The 19841-nt window shown below is 37.0% G+C and overlaps 1 long non-coding RNA gene across 3 annotated transcripts in view; it reads left to right on the forward strand.

Annotated features, from left to right (window-relative positions):
• The window catches only part of LOC112675902 (uncharacterized), a 91114-nt gene that overhangs the window by 32140 nt on the left and 39133 nt on the right, over positions 1-19841 (forward strand). For all 3 annotated transcript variants that reach the window (XR_007407467.1, XR_007407465.1, XR_007407466.1), the window contains exons 2-3: positions 2716-2780; positions 9301-9465. This is a non-coding gene — a long non-coding RNA (uncharacterized LOC112675902). The remainder of the gene's footprint in view (positions 1-2715; positions 2781-9300; positions 9466-19841) is intronic.

Here is a 19841-nt window from a genome sequence, read left to right on the forward strand (position 1 = left end):
CACTGGAGTTTTTAAAGCCTCCAGGTAATTCTAATGCCTAATAAAATCTGGGAACTACTAGCTTAAAACTTTCTTTTGTTGGTATTTTCCAATTAAATTTTAAAGCGATGTAGTACCTGGGTACTCAGTGTTTGAGTGACTGAGTGGCTCAAGGGTTGAGCTTCTGCCTTCAGCTCAGTGTGTGATCCCAGGGTCCTGGGATGAAGTCCCGCATCTGGCTCCCCACAGGAAGCCTGCTTCTCCCTCTGCCTATGTATCTGCCTCTCTGTGTGTCTCTCATGAATAAATAAATAAAATCTTTTTAAAAATTCAAAAATGAGAGCACTTGATTAACCCATATTTTTGTTTTGTTGATTTTTTTTAAATTTAAATTTTAGGTAGTTAACATACAGTGCAATATTGGTTTCTGAAGTAGAATTCAGTGATTCATTACTTACATACAACACCCAGTGCTCCTCATAACCAGCACACTCCTTAATACCCAATACTCATCTAGCCCATCCTCCACTCATCTCCCTCCATCAACCCTCAGTTTTTTCTCTGTTGTCTCTTATAGCTTATTTCCCTCTCTCCATTTTTTCTTCCCCCCCTTCCCATATGTTCATCTGTTTTCTTTCTTAAATTCCACAGATGAGTGAGGTCATATGGCATTTGTCTTTCTCTTATTTCACCTAGCATAATACACTCTAGCTCCATCTATGTCATTGCAAATGGCAAGATTTCATTCTTTCTGATGGCTGAGTAATATTCCATTTTAGATATAGTGTGTGTGTGTGTGTGTGTGTGTGTGTGTGTGTGTATGATTTCTTCTTTATCCATTCATCAATTGATGGACATTTAGGCTCTCTCCATAGTTTCGCTATTGTTGATAATGCTGCTGTAAACACTGAGGTGAAGGTGTCCCTTCAAATAACTATGTTTGTATCCTTTGGGTAAATACCTGGTAGTGCAATTGCTGGATTATAGGGTAGTTCTATTTTCACTCCTTGAGGAACCTCCATACCATTTTCCAGAATAGCTGTACTAGTTTGCATTACCCCCAACAGTGCAAAAGGGTTTTCCTTCCTCTGCATCTTTCCTACTACCTATTTCTTTTGTTCTTTTGTTGGTGATTTTAGCCATCCTTACAGGTATGAGATGGTATCTCATTGTGGTTTTATGTTTCCCTGATGATGAATAATGTTGAGCATCATTTCATGTGACTTTTAGCCCATCTGTATGTCTTTTTTGAAAAAGTTTCTCTTCATGTCTTCTGCCCGTTTCTTAACTGGGTTATATGGTTTTTGGATGTTGAGTTTGATAAGTTCTTTGTAGATTTTGGATACTAACCTTTTATCAGATGTCATTTGCAAATACCTTCTCCCAGTTGATAGACTGCCTTTTAGTTTTGTTGATTGTTTCCTTTGCTGTACAGAAGGCTTTTATCTTGATGAAGTTCCAGTAAGTCATTTTTGCTTTTGTTTTCCTTGTCTGTGGTGATGTGTCTAGTAAGAAGTTGCTGTGGCTGAGGTCAAAGAGGCTCTGCTTGTGTTCTCCTCTAGGATCTTGATAGTTTTCTATCTCACATTAAGGTCTTTCATCCATTTTGAACTTATTTTGTGTATGGTGTAAGAATGTGGTCCACTTTCATTCTTCTGTGTTGCTGTCCAGTTTTATACAACTATATGATGGGAGTTTAACCATCCTATAAATTGACTAATTTTAACCCAACCAATTGTGGGGGAAAGAGTGAATATTGCAGGATCATATGATCCTAAAATAACCACTGCTGCTCACAAAGACTGTAGGGAACGCAGTTTCCTTTAGTGCAGTGCTTCTTAATCTTGGCTGCACATTAGAATAACCTAAAGAGCTGGAAACTCTGTGTCTACAAAACAATTCATTCAGAATCTCTGGGTGAGAACCAGGAAACGATGATGTTAATCTGCCCAGATGATTCCAATTTGCAACCAACACTGAAAAATACTTCTGAAATAAACAGTGGGAATAGCAGTGGGCATGTCTGTATAAACAGTATGCCAGAATAAATACAAATCACAATTATGCTGGCTTTAAAATCATAGCTATTTAATTTATTTATGGTCTAAACCTAAAATCAGTGGAGTGAATGGTAACATCATGTAAGGGAAAGAACATAGTTGACTAACTCTCTGGTTCAGTGTGTTTGGGCAAGTCTTTAGTTTGATCAACTTCAGTCTCCTCATTTCTAAAATGGAGATAAAACCAAACCAACTAACTCAAAGTGTTTTAAGAATAGTAAATATCATAATATACATAAAACACCATAGACATTGTAGGTCATCAACTTTATATGCTTCCTCTTCCATGAATTAAGGTATATTTTCTTTTAAAAGGTATGATTCTGGGAAGGATTGGATGTAAACCTCACACCTATCCCATTGAGTAGGAGAGTACTATTGTTATTACAGTTTGACAAGTGAGAAAATTTAAGCTAAAAAATGTTAAGTAATGAGTAATAAAACTGAGATAGAAAAAACACAGGTTATCTATTCCAAAGCCCAAATTCTTAAACAGCCCACTACCAGCTCTCTAAAATAGCTACCTTCTTCCTTATCATCTTTGATAGAAATATTGGTGTGCATACAGGGTGGAAATGAAGTATTGAGAAGGAAGAATATAGTGTCTGTAATGATGTGGTGTGGTACATGTGCTACCAGTATCCTGATAATTGTCCTTCTCATTTTCTCCCCTCAGGCCAAGTTGTCAACTGCAGAGCTCTCAGTCCTGTCCTAGAAGGGTCACAATGCAATTCTTCAAAGGTGATACTGTCAGTATACTTCTGAAAAATCACCAGAATGTGCTTATTTTTTTTCATACACAATTCTTGCCTACATAACCATAACAGAGTCTGTACTTTCATAGACTAAGAAATGTAAGATATACAAACTTATAAATCACCATGTCCAATTAACCCTCTACTCTCCCTGTCTTTCAATTTGATCCAAGTTATCTATCCTTCAAAAGGCAATTACAATAGTCACCTGATTTTTTGAGTGTATGCCTTTTCTTGTTTATACTGCTATCTTACTATAGTTCATTCATTCATTAGCCAACATGCTTTTCAGTTTAACTAAATTTCATTTGTACTTCTTTGCATCCTTTCAACATGCTCATCCCTATATAACCTTTCAGTTTAAGACATGTGCAGAAAAGATATCTATCCAAACTTAGGTACAGATTTAAACATCAGAACTGGAGCAAACCCAAATCCTAAATTTAAGTTAAAGTTTGTCTTCTGCATACTTCACTTACTCTTTTTAGTTTCTAGGACCTCTCACTACTCAGGCCTTTTTACATTCTCTTTCTCTAACAAATGTAACCATCCCATAATAAAGTCTCTTGGTTTTCTACTAAATAACAATAATCTCCTCTCTTCTCTAGTTATCATTTTATTACTCTCAACTGGACCATTACCACTGGCATACAAGCATATTCAAATATTTCACATCTTTTAAAAAAATCTTCCTTGAGAAGTCCCTGAGTGGCACAGTCAGTTAAGCATCAGACTCTTGGTTTCAGCTCAGGTCATGATCTCAGAGTCACAAGATCGAGCCCCACATGGGGCTCTGAGCTCAGCATGGACTCTGCTGAGATTCTCTCTCTCTCTCTCTCTCTCTCTCCATCTCTCCTAAACAAATGAATCTTTTAAAAAAATATTCCTTGAGCCCATAGTTTGAAGAGGTCATTGAAAGGATATGACAGCTGATTGACCCCAAGCAGGACTGAGGCAATCAGAGACTCCTTGCTCACTTCCTTGTCCTTGGAATATGCATTTCACTTGCTTTCCCTGCACTAGAGGCTGACTATGGACACAGCCTTTAGAGAATAAAGTGTTATTGAGATCATCTGGATATATTATGTGACTGAACCCGGTTAAGGCTTCCACATAAACTTTAAGATTCTGGCAGGAGGGTGCAGGGATCTATTCATCTTGCAGCTCCCCAAAACAAGGCTTATAAACAAATTCCCTTGCTTATTAAAACCTGCCACCTACTGATCTGGAGTGTTCTGCCATTCCATGTAAGAGGGACAGTGTGCAAACCAATACCCATATTAACTTACAGCTACTATCTCATTTTTGACCCCCTTTACAATAAAATTAATCTAGAGTTGTCCATAGTTATTCGTACTTTCTCACTATCTACTCTCTCTGAAACCACTCCTAACAAATTTGCATCCCCATCATTCCACTGAAAGAACTCTTGTCAAAATTATCGCCTATACTGCTTTTGCCAAATTCCATGGGCAATTCTCTGCTTTCATCTTCCTCAGTCTCTCAGCAGCATTCTGCAATGTTATTATCTCTTTCCTGAAACTCATTCTTACCTTGGCTTCTGTGACACCAGATTCCATGTTTTCTTCTATCGGTTTTTCTTTCATAGTCTCCTTTCTTGAGTCTTGTTCCTCTGCTGAAAGACATTATTATGCAGTTACACAACTTGGAATACTATTATCATGACTCTGAATACCATCTCAGTGCTAAGCATTCCCAAATTTACATCTCCAATGCTGAACTTTCTGCAAGTTCATACCTGCTTATCTACTTGCAAATACGCAAGCTGTTCGTTCACTTAATGTGTCCTGTATGTTTAATAGACATCTCAAATTTAACATGTCCAACACAGAAATTGATTTTCAATCCCCAAACCTACTCCTCTGCAAACTTCCCTACCTCACCTGTTCTTGACTCCTTAACTCTTGGTCTTTTTTTTTTAACTTAAAATCAGTTAATTAACATATAGTATGTTATCAGTTTCAGGTGTAGAGTTTAGTGATTTATCAGTTGCATATAACTCCCAGGGCTCATTACCTCAAGTGCTCTCCTAATGCCTGTCACCCAGTTACCCCATCCCCCTACCGACCTCCTCTCCAGCAAGCCTGTTTCCTATAGTTAAGAATCTCTTATGGTTTGTCTCCCTCTCTGATTTCATCTTATTTTATTTTTCCTTCCCTCCCCCATGTTTATCTGTTTTGTTTCTTAAATTCCACATGAATGAAATCATATGATGTTTGTCTATCTCTGACTGATAAGAATCAGTCAGATATTTATCACTTAGTATATAATACCTTCTAGTTCCATCATTGCAAATGGCAGGATTTCATTCTTGTTGATGGCTGAGTAATATTCCATTATAAACATATGCCACATCTTCTTTATTCATTCATCTGTTGATAGACACTTAGGCTCTTTCCATAGTTTTGGCTATTGTGGACATTACTGCTCTAAACATTAGGGTGCAGGTGCCATTTGAATCACTATGTTTGTATTCTTTGGATAAATACCTAGTTAGTGTCATTGCTAGGTTATAGGGTAGTTCTATTTTTAACTTTTTGAGGAACCTCCATACTGTTTTCTAGAGTGACTGTACTAGCTTGCATTCCCACCAGCAGTGTAAGGGGGTTCCCCTTTCTCTGCATCCTCACCAACATTGTTGCTTCCCTAATAGTTAATGTTAGCTATTCTGAGAGATGTGAGTTGATATTTCATTATGGTTTTGATTTGTAATTCCTGATGTGAGTGATGACGTGAGTGATGTTGAGCATTTTTTTCTTTTTTCTTTTATTTTTTTGAGCATTTTTTCATGTGTCTGTTGGTCATTTGTATGTCCTGTTTGAAAAATGTCTGTTCATGTCTTCTGCCCATGTCTTGAATGGATTATTTGGCTTTTGGGTATTGAGTTTAATAAGTTCTTTATAGACTTTTGGATACTAGCCCTTATCTAATATGACACTTGCAAATATTTTCTCCCATTCTGTTGGCTTTTAGTTTTGCCAACTGTTTCCTTTGCTGTACAAAAGCTTTTTATCTTGATAAAGTCCCAATTGTTTGTTTTTGCTTTTATTTCCCTGGCCTTTGAAGACATGTCTAGCAAGAAGTTGATGTGGCTGAGGTTAAAGATTCTTGTCTCATATTTAGGTCTTTCATGCAGTTGGGTCCTTTATTTTTTATCTATGATTTGTTTCCTTCATTCCCTTCAGCTCTCTACTCTATCTCCATGTGCCATTTATCAGTCCATCAATGAATACTTTGGGTTCTGCCTCCAAAACACATTCTGAATCCAGCTACTTCTCACTATATCCACTCCTACACTTTAGTTCAAGCCACTTCTCACTATATCCAGCCACTTCTCACTATATCCATTCCTACCACTTTAGTTCAAGTTTTGTTAGTTTTCTCTAAATTCCTAAATTGTCTATGTTCATTCTTGCTTTCCTTTACAATCTATTCTCCATTTAGAAATATATCAAAGAATATGTCTCCCCTGACTAAAATTTCCAGTGGTGTTTAAGATGGCTAGAATAATATCTAACTCTTTACTTTGGTCTACATTTCTGATGGTCTGAACCTATGTTTTCCTCCTAAGCATATATTCTTTCCTCAAATGATTAGTCTAAAACAGTTGTTCTCAAACTTGAATGATTCTAGGACTGAGACAGGAAATATGCAAGATGAGCCTGGAGCATCTTGTAACATCATAAAGTAAGGAAGTGCTAACACATACTTACTGATGTAAATACATCAAAGGAGCACAGGAGCTACCTGAAAGAGCTTCTGGTGGCCAAAGTTGTAATAATTTGAGCAATGAAATAAAGTAGTATTGGATTATAACTCAAAGTATAAAATCTATAAATGAATGGGTAGGTAACAAATGGAGAGAGGAGACAAATCTCTCATGCAGAAGAATTCCAAATAAATTATGTAGATATTCCACCCAAAAGAGAAATCTGAGAACCACTACTTCAGCCCAGACGATCAAGATCAGCATCAATAGTCATAAATCATATGGATAGTATGTACTCTTGGGGAAAATGACATTTTACTTCTGTAGCCTTCTTCCCAGAAACCCAAAAGCCTAGTCTAATCACAAGAAAAACATAATACAAATTCCAGTCAAAAAGCATGCTACGTATGCCTGACCAGTACTCTTCAAAACTGTCAGCAAAAACAAGAAAATCTGAGAAACTATCATATCCAAGAGGAACCTATATCAACTAACTGTAATATGGCTAAAGGCTAAAAATAACAATTGAGTGTACCTAAGAATCACTTGGAAAGCTTGTGAAAACATTGATGACTGGATGACATGTCCAGAATTTCTGATTCCTTAAGTCTTGTATTTCTTCTTCTTTTTTTAAAATTATAGTTGACACACAACATTACTTCAATTTCAGGTGTACAATGTAGTGATTTGATAAGTCCGTATGTTATGCTATGCTCACCACAAGTATAACTACCATCTGTCACCATACAAATGCTATTATGATACCTTTGACTGTCTTCCTCATGCTGTGCCTTTTATCCCTATGACTTATTCATTTCATAACTGGAAACCTGTATCTCCCACTCTCCTTCACCCATTTTGCCCATAATGCTCCCTCTGGCAACCATCAATTTGTTCTATACATTTGTAACAGTGTTTCTTCTTTTTGTTTGTTTATTCATTTGTCGTTGTTTTTTGGTTTTTGGTTTTTTTTGGTAGAGTCCACACATATTCGCCTGCATGTATTGTGCTTGAATATAGTATCTAAACCAACTGCAACGACTTGAGTCATAGTTCTCAGTTTCTCACACTTAAGATCATCCTGGGTCACTACCTCTCAGATCCCATCCCTTCCACCTCCCACTCTTCCCCTCATTTATTAGTTCTAGCTGCAGTGGCCTTCAATTTCTTGAACCTACGAAGCTCATTCTATATGAGGATCTGTCATTGAGTCCCTTTATACCTGGATGATCTGCCCCCAGACCTTCCCATAGTGGATCCTTCTTGTCACTGGAATTTAGCTCAAATGTCACTTTTTCATAGATATCTTTCTAGATCACACAATTGAAGTGGTGACTTTCACCCTACCTCCAATACTTTTTATCCTATTACCTCATTTTGGTTTTCTCAAAGCATTTAGAGTATCCTAAATTATATCATAGAATTTGTACATTTACTTCCTTGTTCATTTTCAGTCTCATCACTCCCTTCTCTTTCTACAATGTAATATCCATGAGATTTGTGACCATCTCTGTCTTGCTTATTTCCATATTTCCAGTAACTGGAAGAGGTCCTAGGAATGGAATGAGTGATTAACAAATATTTGTTTGATGAACATATTAACTAAAGAAGGGTAACATGTTGATTTTTTTTAAAATTGGACTTTTTCCAAATGTGAGAATTTTATTTTTTTAATTTTTTAAAGATTTTATGCATTTATTTAAGAAAGAGAGAGAGTGCAAAAGAGAAAAAGATCACGAGCAGGGTGGATGGGCAGAGGAGGAAGCAGACTCCCTGCTGAGCAGGGAGTCTGATGCAGGACTCCATCCCAGGACCCTAGGGATCATGACCTGAGCTGAAGGCAGACATTTAACTGACTGAGACACCCAGGTGCCCCCAAATGTGAAAGTTTTAGAAAGATTGTTGAAAGAAGATATTTAAAGGTAGATCTTAAAGATTCCCTTCAAAAAGAAATCACTCCATGTAGAGAACCAGGTATTGGATCTACACATAGTGCACCCAAATTATCAATAAGAGATCAAACACAGCTGTCACCAAAACTTCTGGTGTATAAAGACAATTGCCAATAGATCTATACACCAAACTACAATAATGTCAGCAAAAGGAACGGTGTCAACTTTCCAAAGTAAAGAACCACCAAAGGCAGAAAAAAATACCCTGCCTCTGGTCCAGAAAGCTCCTGTAATTAACAAGGTAAAAAAATATTTCTTATGTTTGTTTTTTTCAAGAGCAGTGTTTCTTAATTACCAGCTATCTTTTAAAAATACTAATGTCTGGCTCTCCCCCTGCTCAGACATTCTGATTGGATGTATATGAGGCAAGACAAACCATTGGAAGTTTTGTTTGTTTTGTTTTGTTTTGTTTTGTTTTGTTTTACCATTGGAAGTTTTAAAAGGGAACCAGCTTACAACTTTTTTTCTTGGTATTCTCCTATTAAATTTCAAAAAGCAGAGCATTTTATTAATCTGTCTTATCTTTTTGTCTTGTTTTGTTTTGTTGGGGTTTTTATTTTAAATTTCAAGTAGTTAACATACAGTGAAATATTGGTTTCTGAAGTAGAATTCAGTGAATCATTACTTACATACAACACCCAATGCTCATTATAACAAGCATCCTCCTTAATATCCATACCCATCTAACCCATCCTCCACCTACTCACATAACCTGGCCCAGCAAGGTTAAGTCCGTTTCCTAGGAGAGGGGATCAAAGATATGCTGAAAAGGAACATGGGCTGGCCAGAAGAGTTGAAAAGTGTGTTTCTCACTTGTTTTTCAGAAAGAAAAACTCCAAAGGGTACCCTCAGGAGCATCTGAAGCACAGTGGTAGGATAATTTATTATTCCAACAAGTAAAAGTTTTCTGTTGTCTGGATTGATTGCCTACTCTGTACCCACTAACAGAAAGCACCCTCTCTGCCTTCTTCTGGGACATCAGCATACAGGTCAGACAAATTTATTTTCCCCATATTCTGTTTTTATCTTGCTTTTGCAATTGGAAAACTCTCTTTACTAAAGCCATGCTTGCCTGATGGACAGGCAGAAGCAGCTTATGGGGTAGGATTTGTAGTTGAGAGTTAAATACCTTTAACTCCCAAAATATTTCCCTAGATACTACCCATAATTGAACTTCACCTAAAAAGGGACAAAATTCTTCAAAAGTGAAGAATCTTTATTTTATATGGTTTCATGGTATTTATATCCTATAACTTTGTTTAGGTGTTGTGGGGAACCAGCTCCAGAGCTTATCTGAGAAATGAGTGTCATAGTCCTAGGCGCACTGGGGATATGTGAGGTCCTGAGTCAGGCCACTGATTCTTCTCCACATTGTTCTCCAAATTCAGATCCTCTGCCCCCACCTTGAGTTAATAGCCTATTTTTTTTTTTAACCCGTTGAAGTAAACATGTTTATTCTGCTTCCCAAAGTTAATCATTCCTATAGCTAATCTGCTAGCTCTCTCTTTAAAAAAAAAAAAAAAAAAAAAAAAAAAAAAAGATTTTAGTTATTTATTCATGAGGGACACAGAGAAAGAGGCAGAGACATAGGCAGAGGAAGAATCAGAGTCCCCGTGGGGAGCCTCATATGGGACTCTATCCCAGGACCCTGGGATCAGGCCCTGAGCCAAAGGCAGGCACTCAACCAGCCACCCAGGCATCCCTGCTATCTTTCTTAATAAAAGCTGAAAGAGACAAAGCCTCAGGGTCCATGTCTGAGTCCACGCCAAATCCGAGTCTCACTCCTCCTACCTCCCATATTAAAATTCAGTAAGATTCCATGTGTTTCTTCATATCATCACCCTCTACTATCCTCACTCCATGGCAAAGTGTGTTGTTGAATTTGAACTATTTTAGCAATTGTTTTAATAAAGAAGCAGGCTAAGTTCCTGGCAGAGCATATCCATCACTGGAAGATACATACCTACTCAGGCAATCTACCATATGCATATGACGAGTTTAAACCTAACAAATTTACTAAGGCCTTAACCTCATTGAGTACCCAAAGGAAGACTTTGCTTTTGTTTTTTTCTACAAATTACTTTTTAAACTCAGGGGATATTTTCCCATTACTCTTTCACACTTACCATCAAAATAAACCACAATATATATTCAAAGGCTGAGAATCTAGAGACTTCAAAGCATGGGATTATCAGACATTATTCTGTTCAGAATTATGAATGTGGTAGATAAGAACTCCACTCAATACTATTGCTGCATGTATTACTTATATAGGTATTGATAAACAAAATAACCAATTATAAAAGGCCTTCTAAACTAGCTTCAGTTTGAGGCACCTGAGTAGCTCAGTTGGTTAAGCATCCTACTCTTGGTTTCAGCTCAGATCATGATGTCAGGGCCATGAGATCGAGTCCCATGCTCAATGTGGAATCTGCTTGAGATTCTTTCCCTCTCCTTCCCTTTCTTTCTCTCCCCCTGGTCTCATCATGTGTTCTCTCTCTCTCTCTCTCTAATAAATAAAACCTTTAAACTAGTTTTGGTTTATGAATCACTCTGCCCTGAATATACTTCCATTTTTATTTGCTTCTTGTTCCTATAAACATACCTACTTTACTCTCGTTTGATCTTTGTCTCTGATTTGTCAATTTCGGTCTGCTTGTCCTGTTTTCACACTTCTAGATTTAAGTATCCTGTTTCCTTATCTGCCTGATTACTCTATTTTGGCTTAAGAAGATAAAAAAATATTTTCAAATATTAGTCTTATATTAATTTATAATTAAGGGATCCCTGGGTGGCGCAGCGGTTTGGCGCCTGCCTTTGGCCCAGGGCGCGATCCTGGAGACTCCGAATTGAATCCCACATCGGGCTCCCGGTGCATGGAGCCTGCTTCTCCCTCTGCCTATGTCTCTGCCTCTCTCTCTCTCTCTCTCTCTCTCTCTCTCTGACTATCATAAATAAATAAAAAATTTAAAAAATATATTAAAAAAAATTTATAATTAGGACTAACAGACCCTGCCTTCACTATTTTATTTATAGTTACCAACCACCTATGCATCAAACCTTATGATATATACCATAGAGAAAAATAAAAATAAAGACAGTTTCTGCCCATTATAAAAGTTGCAGCACAGCAAAAAGTTATTAAAACAAGTAGTCAATGAGGTAGAAAGTGGTAAGTCTACCCCACAAATTTCACCAAGATACAGCTGGAATACAGCAGAGGAAATAGAAACCACATTTAAGAAAAAAACAGCCGATTAGGAGAAATACGTAATAAATTTAATTATTAAGAAAGTATATACGTATAAGAAAATATATAAATTTGGGAGCAGAAGGAAGCTGCAGAGTATTTGATTTTAGGAAAAATGAGGCTGGAGGAAGAAGGAAATAATTCTATAAGTATACAACACACCACATCCTGGATTGATAAAATATGTGAATGAACTTTGATATAGATTATAAACTTTATAAGCACAAGTTATACAAGTGATATAGGAGATCAATAATCAAGACACCTCACTTGCTCAAATCCTATCTTAGAAATTCTGGACTTTGCTTCTGAAATGTGTTTCTCTCTGAAAGTGTAGAAAGTAACTTGTAAAACTGCTTCTCTAACAGGAAATAAAGACTTGGTTAAAAAGAAATGTTAAACCCTTGAGAGAAAGTAACCACATAACCTTGGATTTTGCAACAGCTGGCAAAAGGGGAAGTTGGCCCAGTCAAGAATATATACTACTTGGGAAGCCAGATTCCAAGACATTCAAAATAAAAGTAAAATTTATTCTATACTCTGATCTTCAGAAAAGAAAGAAACTCACAAAGTTGGAAGATTTTTTAAATAATTTTTATTATTTAGCATCAAATCCTGATCTAAAGAATATAAAATTTTTCAAATATGTGATATATGAGATTTTTTTCAAAATGAGAATAGGAGAAAGAAGATTAAGTAAGGAGGGACTAGTGTAGATGCCCTGGAGGTTCTCTGGTGAGCCCCAAATCTCTAAAATTGTAGAAAAATTGGAAATAAGATGCATCATTGGGTATGGATATAAATGTTAGAATTACTTTAAAAATGCTGTGATGTTGGCTAAAATCTGTAGTAAGCTGAGGCTTGAAGAAAGACTGAGACATAGAGAAGAAGAATAAACATGGAAAGGATGGAAAGAAGCTACATAATGAAATGTCTTTAATATCAAAGAGAAGAAATCACTAAATAATACCTGTAACTCACAGGCTTGGGATCAGGAATGGAAAGAATAGTCAATTGGACTTCAGTGAAATCAGTTCCTTACTGCTTCTATACCACCCTTAATTCCTAGAGTTTCCATTTCCTTCCTAGGCAAATATATTTCTTTACTGCAAGGGAATCCTATTTGGATCTATATAAGAGTGAGCCACATGCTTAGTCTACCTCCTTCCTCCCAAGAACCCCCCTACCCATTTTCTAGGTAGATTTTTTTTTCTTGTAAGTCTACTTTTTTATTTTTTTTACACTTTTTATTTAAATTAAATTTGCCAACATATAGTATAACACCCGGTGCTCAACCCCTCCTCAGTGCCTATCACCAAGTTACCCCATCCCTCCACCCACCTCTCCTTCTGCAACCCTTTGTTTGTTTCCCAGTGCTAGGAGTGTCTCATGGTTTATCTCCCTCTCTAATTTTTCCCACTCGGTTTCCCTCCTTTCCCTTAAAATCCCTTTTGCTATTTCTTACATCCCACGTATGAGTGAAACCATGTGATGATTGTCCTTCTCCAATTGACTTATTTCATTCAGCATAATACCCTCCAGTTCCATCCACATTGAAGCAAATTGTGGGTATTCATCTCTTCTGATGACTGAGTAATATTCCATTGTATATATATACCACATCTTTATCCATTCATCTGTCGAAAGACATCTTGGCTCCTTCCACAGTTTGACTATTGTGGACATGGCTGCTATGAACATTGGGGTGCAGGTGTCCTGGCATTTCACATATCAATATCTTTGGGGTAAATACTCAGCAGTGCAATTGCTGGGTCATAGGGTAGCTCTATTTTTAACTCTTTGAGGAACCTCCACACTGTTTTCCACAGTGGCTGCACCAGTTCACATTCCCACCAACAGTGCAAGAGGGTCCCCCTTTCTCCACATCCTCTCCAACATTTGTTTCCTGTCTTGTTAATTTTCCCCATTCTCACTGGTGTGAGGTGGTATCTCATTGTGGTTTTGATTTGTATTTCCCTGATGGCAAGTAATGCAGAGCATTTTCTCATGTGCTCATTGGCCAAGTGTATGTCTTCTTTGGAGAAATTTCTGTTCATGCCTTCTGCCCATTTCACGATTGTATGTTTGTTTCTTGGATGTTGAGTTTGATAAGTTCTTTATAGATCTTGGAAACTAGCCCTTTATCTGATATGTCATTTGCAAATATCTTCTCCCATTCTGTAGGTTGTCTTTTACTTTTGTTGACTGTTTTTTTGCTGTGCAGAAGCTTTTTATCTGGATGAAGTTCCAATAGTTCATTGTTGCTTTTGTTTCCCTTGCCTTCATAGATGTATCTTGCAAGAAGTTACTGTGGCCTGTGTTCTCCTCTAGGATTTTGATGGATTCTTGTCTCACATTTAGATCTTTCAACCATTTTGATTTTATCTTGGTGTATGGTATAAGAGAATTGTCCAGTTCCATTCTTCTGCATGTGGCTGTCCAATTTTCCCAACATCATTTATTGAAGAGACTGTCCCTTTTCCAGTGGATATTATTTCCTGCTTTGTCAAATATTAGTTGACTATAGAGTTGAGTAGGTGGATTGGAAGAATAAATATTCTAGGTAGATTTTATTCTTTTATCACTTTAACTCTTATAGCTCTGTTCAGCCTTCTTGGAGTCCTCTTACTCTAGAGTGTTTAGGTGAGTAAAGACAAATACAAATTAAAAATAAGTCGATTCTCCCAATTGAAAATAGGGGGAAGAGATTTTCCTCTCCTCCTTTTTCCTTGAGCATTTACCTTAAAAAACAGAATTGTATTTCCTCAGCTCTTTGAAGTGTATACAAATCCTTTTGAAGCCCAAATAAACCTTTGTCAGCTGGTCTTTTGTCTATCTTATGACCCAGAATGGCTTTCTCAAGTACCTGGGAACTATCTTTTTGAAATCCCAACAACAGAGAGCATAATGTTTCTTTCTAATGGAGAATAGGGGCCAAATTTCAGTGGGCATTTTACTCAAATTTGTAAAATTGCCTCCTGTTATAAAAAGAAGAGAAGTTTCTTTTTCCTTTGGATCAAAGCAATTTAGCTAACACAGATGGTCACCCCAATTACCAGGTAAAGTTAGGATGAATTATGTGTAACAAATGGAGTTGTCAAGTCCTCTTATTTAAGAATCAGTTATTATTTATCTTGAAAACATATATGTAATTGGTTGTAGGTGATTGATTCTATAAGGGGGTGTGATTCTTTTCTGCCTACAATTTCTTAGCAGATTGCCTGTCATGTGCAGGACATTCTGGTTTAATGCTTATTCATTAGTAAATTTGTTTTCTTTCTCTACTACCCTTGTGAAGAGGATTTCTGGGTTAAGAGAGATTTTGTTTTTAATTATATTTGTTCAACAGATAGCAACTATTCTTTTCCTGATGGCTAATTGGAAATTAATCTACAGGGATACCTGGGTAGCTCTGTTGGTTGAGTACCTGACTCCTGATCTTAGCTCAGGTCATGATCTCAGGGTCCTGGGATTGAGCCCCACATAGACTCTGTATTCGATGGAGAGTTTGCTTGAAGATTCTCTCTCTCTCTCTCTCTCTCTCATAAGTAAATAAATCTTTTTAAGACAGAAATAAGAAAATTAATATACAGGGGTGCCTGGGTGGCTCAGTCAGTTAAGCATCTGCCTTTAGTTCAAGTTATGATTCCATGGGTCTTGGGATAGAGCCCCATATTGGGCTCCTTGCTCAGTGGATTGTCTTCTTGTCCCTCTCCCTATGCCCTCAGCAACCGCCCTCAACTTGTGTGCTCTCCCTCTCTCTCTCAAATAAATAATAAATAAAATATTTTTTAAAAAATTAATATACAAACATACTTTGTGGCAGAATGCAAAAGACATCCTGAAAAGATGTATGCCTATAGAAAAAGAGGTAAACTTACAATATAGTTAGTTTGAGGGTATTTTATCCGATATTATTTTTTTTCAGTTTACTTAATCGTTTTTTTTTTTATTGGAGCTCAATTTGCCAACATATAGCATAACACCCAGTGCTCATCCCATCAAGTGCCCCCCTCTTTATCCAATATTAGCAGCTGACATCTTCAATGCTGTATTTACTATTGTTGAACTAAAGTTTTTTAGACTAGCTTTTTTTCCCCCTCTGATTCTAAGTAAATACAGGTCAGACTTGACCTTACGTTGAGTTTTCTGTCCTGAAAACAAGATTACGATCCATAATATCAGCCAGTGAGAACTGTCCTGGAAGGTAAACATTTGTAAGATCTCTTGATGCATCATTCCAGACAACAAAATTTTCTCCACCTCTGTTAGGACCTTCTCAGGGTGATTGAGGTTCTTTCACAGTCCTAACAGAACCATAATCAACATCAGGATAGATTCTAGCATAAAATACGTCAAGACCCTGAGGGCCTTCTACCAGGCTTCAGCATGACTGTGTCAGAACATCTTGTCTTTTTAAGTTCACCCCTGCAATGGAGCATTAGGGAAGAGAAGCAGCTGTAAGGACTTCAGTAAAGAATTACAACCAAACAGCTCTTCCACGGATGCTAAAAGTCAGGGGGCTGAAAAACTCTTTGATATTCTCATCTTTCAAGGTTGCTTTGAAATAAAGTGCCCAGGAAATATTTCAGAGATTAGGACAATATAAAAGTCTTTCTTTTGCCCTGACAGCCCATTAAAAAGAGCTCAGAGTCCTATTTATTACTCCAAAATTACTCCATATACTATTTGTGGATTTTGCTAAGAAAGGTCCAAGACAATCCTCTAAATGCTGGCATAGTCCTGAGAAGCAGAAAATAAAGACTACCTAAAGTGAGCAAAATGAGAAAGCATCCACACAACAGAAATAACACCAAAGGTGTTAATGATAAGATCTCATTATCACTGAGAGGCTGACAACTTAAAAGTCCCAATAACAAGAGGAAGAGCAAAGGAAGCAGGAGAGAGCCCCTACCTCCTCACATGGAGATCAAGCAGGTAAGAAATTGTCCAAAAGAAAAAAGCATTATCAAGAATGAGTTCAAACAATGAGTTGTGAAAAGAGGTCAGCAAACCACAGATACAAAGACATAGTGAAGGGATGCTAGGAGCACCTTATAAGACTCACAAGAAAATAAAGTAGATGCACACTGACCAAGTCTGGCCTAGCCTGGACTGACCCATGCTCCTCATCAGCTCTCTGTTTGAGAAGGTTATGTTGGTAACAGTTAAATTCACTTTGTATATCATATCCAAAGTACATTATATTCGTTGAAACACTTAACTATTTAAATTTATTAGTCACATACCTCCCCAGAGAGGTATGATTGTTTATGTGGCTAATGGAAACCCAGAGCTGTGGTCTCAGCAGCTCACACTAGTATAGCTAGAGGCATCACAGGCAACCAGAATGCCTATCACTGGAAGTCCCTGAATGCAAAGAACTTCTTTGTTATCCCAGATAAATGGAATCCCAGATTATTTCCAACCTTACCTCAATCTTTCCCTCCCTCTGATATAAAAGTCAGCAAATTATGGTGGCATGTGAGCTAAATCCAGCCAGCTGACTGATTTTTGCAATCAAAATTTTATAATAACACAGCCACATCCATTTGTTAACATATTATCTGTGCCTGTTCTTTCACTACAATGGCAAAATTAAGTAGCTGCAACTATCAGTACACCTTCTCCATTATTTGAATCTCTTCTCTTCCTTGTCTTCCCTTCTTCTCATTTTAGAACTACTATCCAGCCATAGTCTTAACTCCAGAATGTGTCTGGCTCTCCATCTAATCAGTCCACAACCCAGCTGCCATTAGTGGTTCATTCTAGTTTTCCTTCAGAGTGTGGAGAATTTTTATTATTGTTGTTTTCACCTCACTGTATTTATTAAATTAAATACATTGCTCTGGATAATAAGTTAAAAAATACAGAGAAAACTCTTTTTATATAAGGAGTTAAAAACTTACCCCTTCCCACCATTCTAGCTCTTGAAATAATCAGTGTTAATATTTCAGTCCTTCCATACTTTTCTCTTTAAAATAAAACCTATTATACAATAAGGTTGGGAGGATAAAATACTTAATATTTAATATGCAGAGCAAACTCACTTTACTCAAGAAATATTTTTGAATACTTTTATGTTTCAAGCACTGTGCTAAGTGCTGAAAAATCAACTTAAAACTCTCTAGGGCAGGTGCCTGAATATCAAGCAATATCAACTGTTTCTTTTCATAGAGTAGTTTAAAAGCCCCATCATGCTTAATAAAGTTATGACAATTTGATTGCATGTACAAACTAGCTAAGCCAAGGATGGGTGACATTAGATACAAAGAAGCCTGATAAATAGTTGGGGGCAACCCATTCTCCAAATCTAGTAGGAAAATTAATTGAAAAGTCAGAATATAAAATTAAAGAATTGGGAGTTATTTTCTTATATTCTTTGATAGTCACTAGTGATTTTTAGCAATGGGTCTGGTTCTCTTCCTTCCAGCTTAGTAGGATCATAATCTTCCACATTCTTGAAGTTAGGTAGCATTGAGGCATTTTCATTGGAAATAGGAAGTTGGAAAGAGAAAAATTCAGTTAGCAGACCTACACTGGAATCAAGGCAGAAGGGCTTTTATTAAGGCAGAAAAAGGAGTGCTATAGTTGGGCATGTGGCCACTAGAAATCTTAAAATAATATAACTCAGTTCTGATAGGATGAGACATTGAGTGAGAGCAAAAGTCCAGTTTCTGGACTGTGTAATTGGGTGGAAGTGGATGATACCATTCACTGAGAGGAAATATTAGGGCATAGTTGAGCAGAAAGAAGACCCTGGTGAGTTTAATTTGAGACAAAATGTATTTAAGGAGCCATATAAAGATGTATAGGTATTGGTTACACAGATATGGGATGATGGAAAAACATCTAGTGAAAATATAGATTTGTAGTTCTTAGAAAACAAATAATAATTAAAGTCATAGGCTTGAAATAGTTCTTCCAAATAGACTTTAGAACAGCACTGTCCAATATAAATTTCTGTGATGATAGAAATGTTCTCTCTCTTCACAGCCCAATACAGTAGCCATCAGACATATGTGGCTTGAAATGTGGCTGCTGCAACTGAGGAACTGAATTTTTAATTTTGTTAGTTTTGATTTATTTAAATTTAAATGGCCATAGGTAGCTGTGTCCCCTTTGGACAACAAACCTATCAAATAAAAAGAGTAATAATGCAAGATCAGAGTCTCAAAAAACATTAAAAAGTATATTCCATATCAGTATACATATATGCACTCTATATATGTCTGTGTGTTAAAATGGAATAGTCTTAACTTTTGCTTCTAGCCAAGATGTAGTAACAGAAGCCATATATATCTTTCCAATTGAAACAACTAAAAAAGGCAAATCCATAAAACAATAGTTTTCAAAACTTTAGACATCAGACAACGAAAGGACAATAATCCCTGAAAAATGAAACAGGCAAGGTGAGCTTTATGCTTGCCCTGACTTAATGCTTGAATAAAGTCTCCAGGCTGTGATAAAAAAAAAAAGAGGGAACATAGGCAGGTTCTGGCTGACTTTCTTAATGAGACAGAGTTGGGAAGCCAAGGCACCTAAAATTCACAAACCAGGACACCAGAGATGATAGAACTGTTCAGAGAAACAGAAACAAAGGCAGAGACAGAGAGTAAGGCTACTCTGGAGATCTGCAGTGTCCCTTTTGAGTTTTAAGTAATCAGCACATGCATATGAAGAAACTATAGCTAAGGCCAGGATAAAAAAACTCAAAGAGGGCCAGAGAGAACAATCCTTTGGTCTCAGAGCCAGAAATAGTTCCTGTTCCCACTAGCTAGAATGGGAAACCTCATTCTGGATACCCAAGGCACCAGATAGAGTGTTTGAGAAAGTCTGGCCTCAGTAGTTGGGGAAAAAAAGTAGCCCGAGACTAATACCTCTTAATCATGGGAAATCCTGCCTCCCAGGGACATGTGGCAATATCTGAGGACATTGTTTGATCATCACATTGGAGAGATGTTACCTGTATAGAAAGACCAATGATACTGCTACACATATTACAATGCACAGAACAGCCCTCCAAATCAAAGAATTATCCACCCAAAATGTCAATAGTGACAAGATTAAGAAACTCTGCACTAGACTAAATGCTGCTCTCATCTTTACATAACA

The sequence above is a fragment of the Canis lupus genome, chromosome 30, assembly GCF_003254725.2.
Source record: "Canis lupus dingo isolate Sandy chromosome 30, ASM325472v2, whole genome shotgun sequence".
Lineage (NCBI taxonomy): Eukaryota > Metazoa > Chordata > Mammalia > Carnivora > Canidae > Canis > Canis lupus.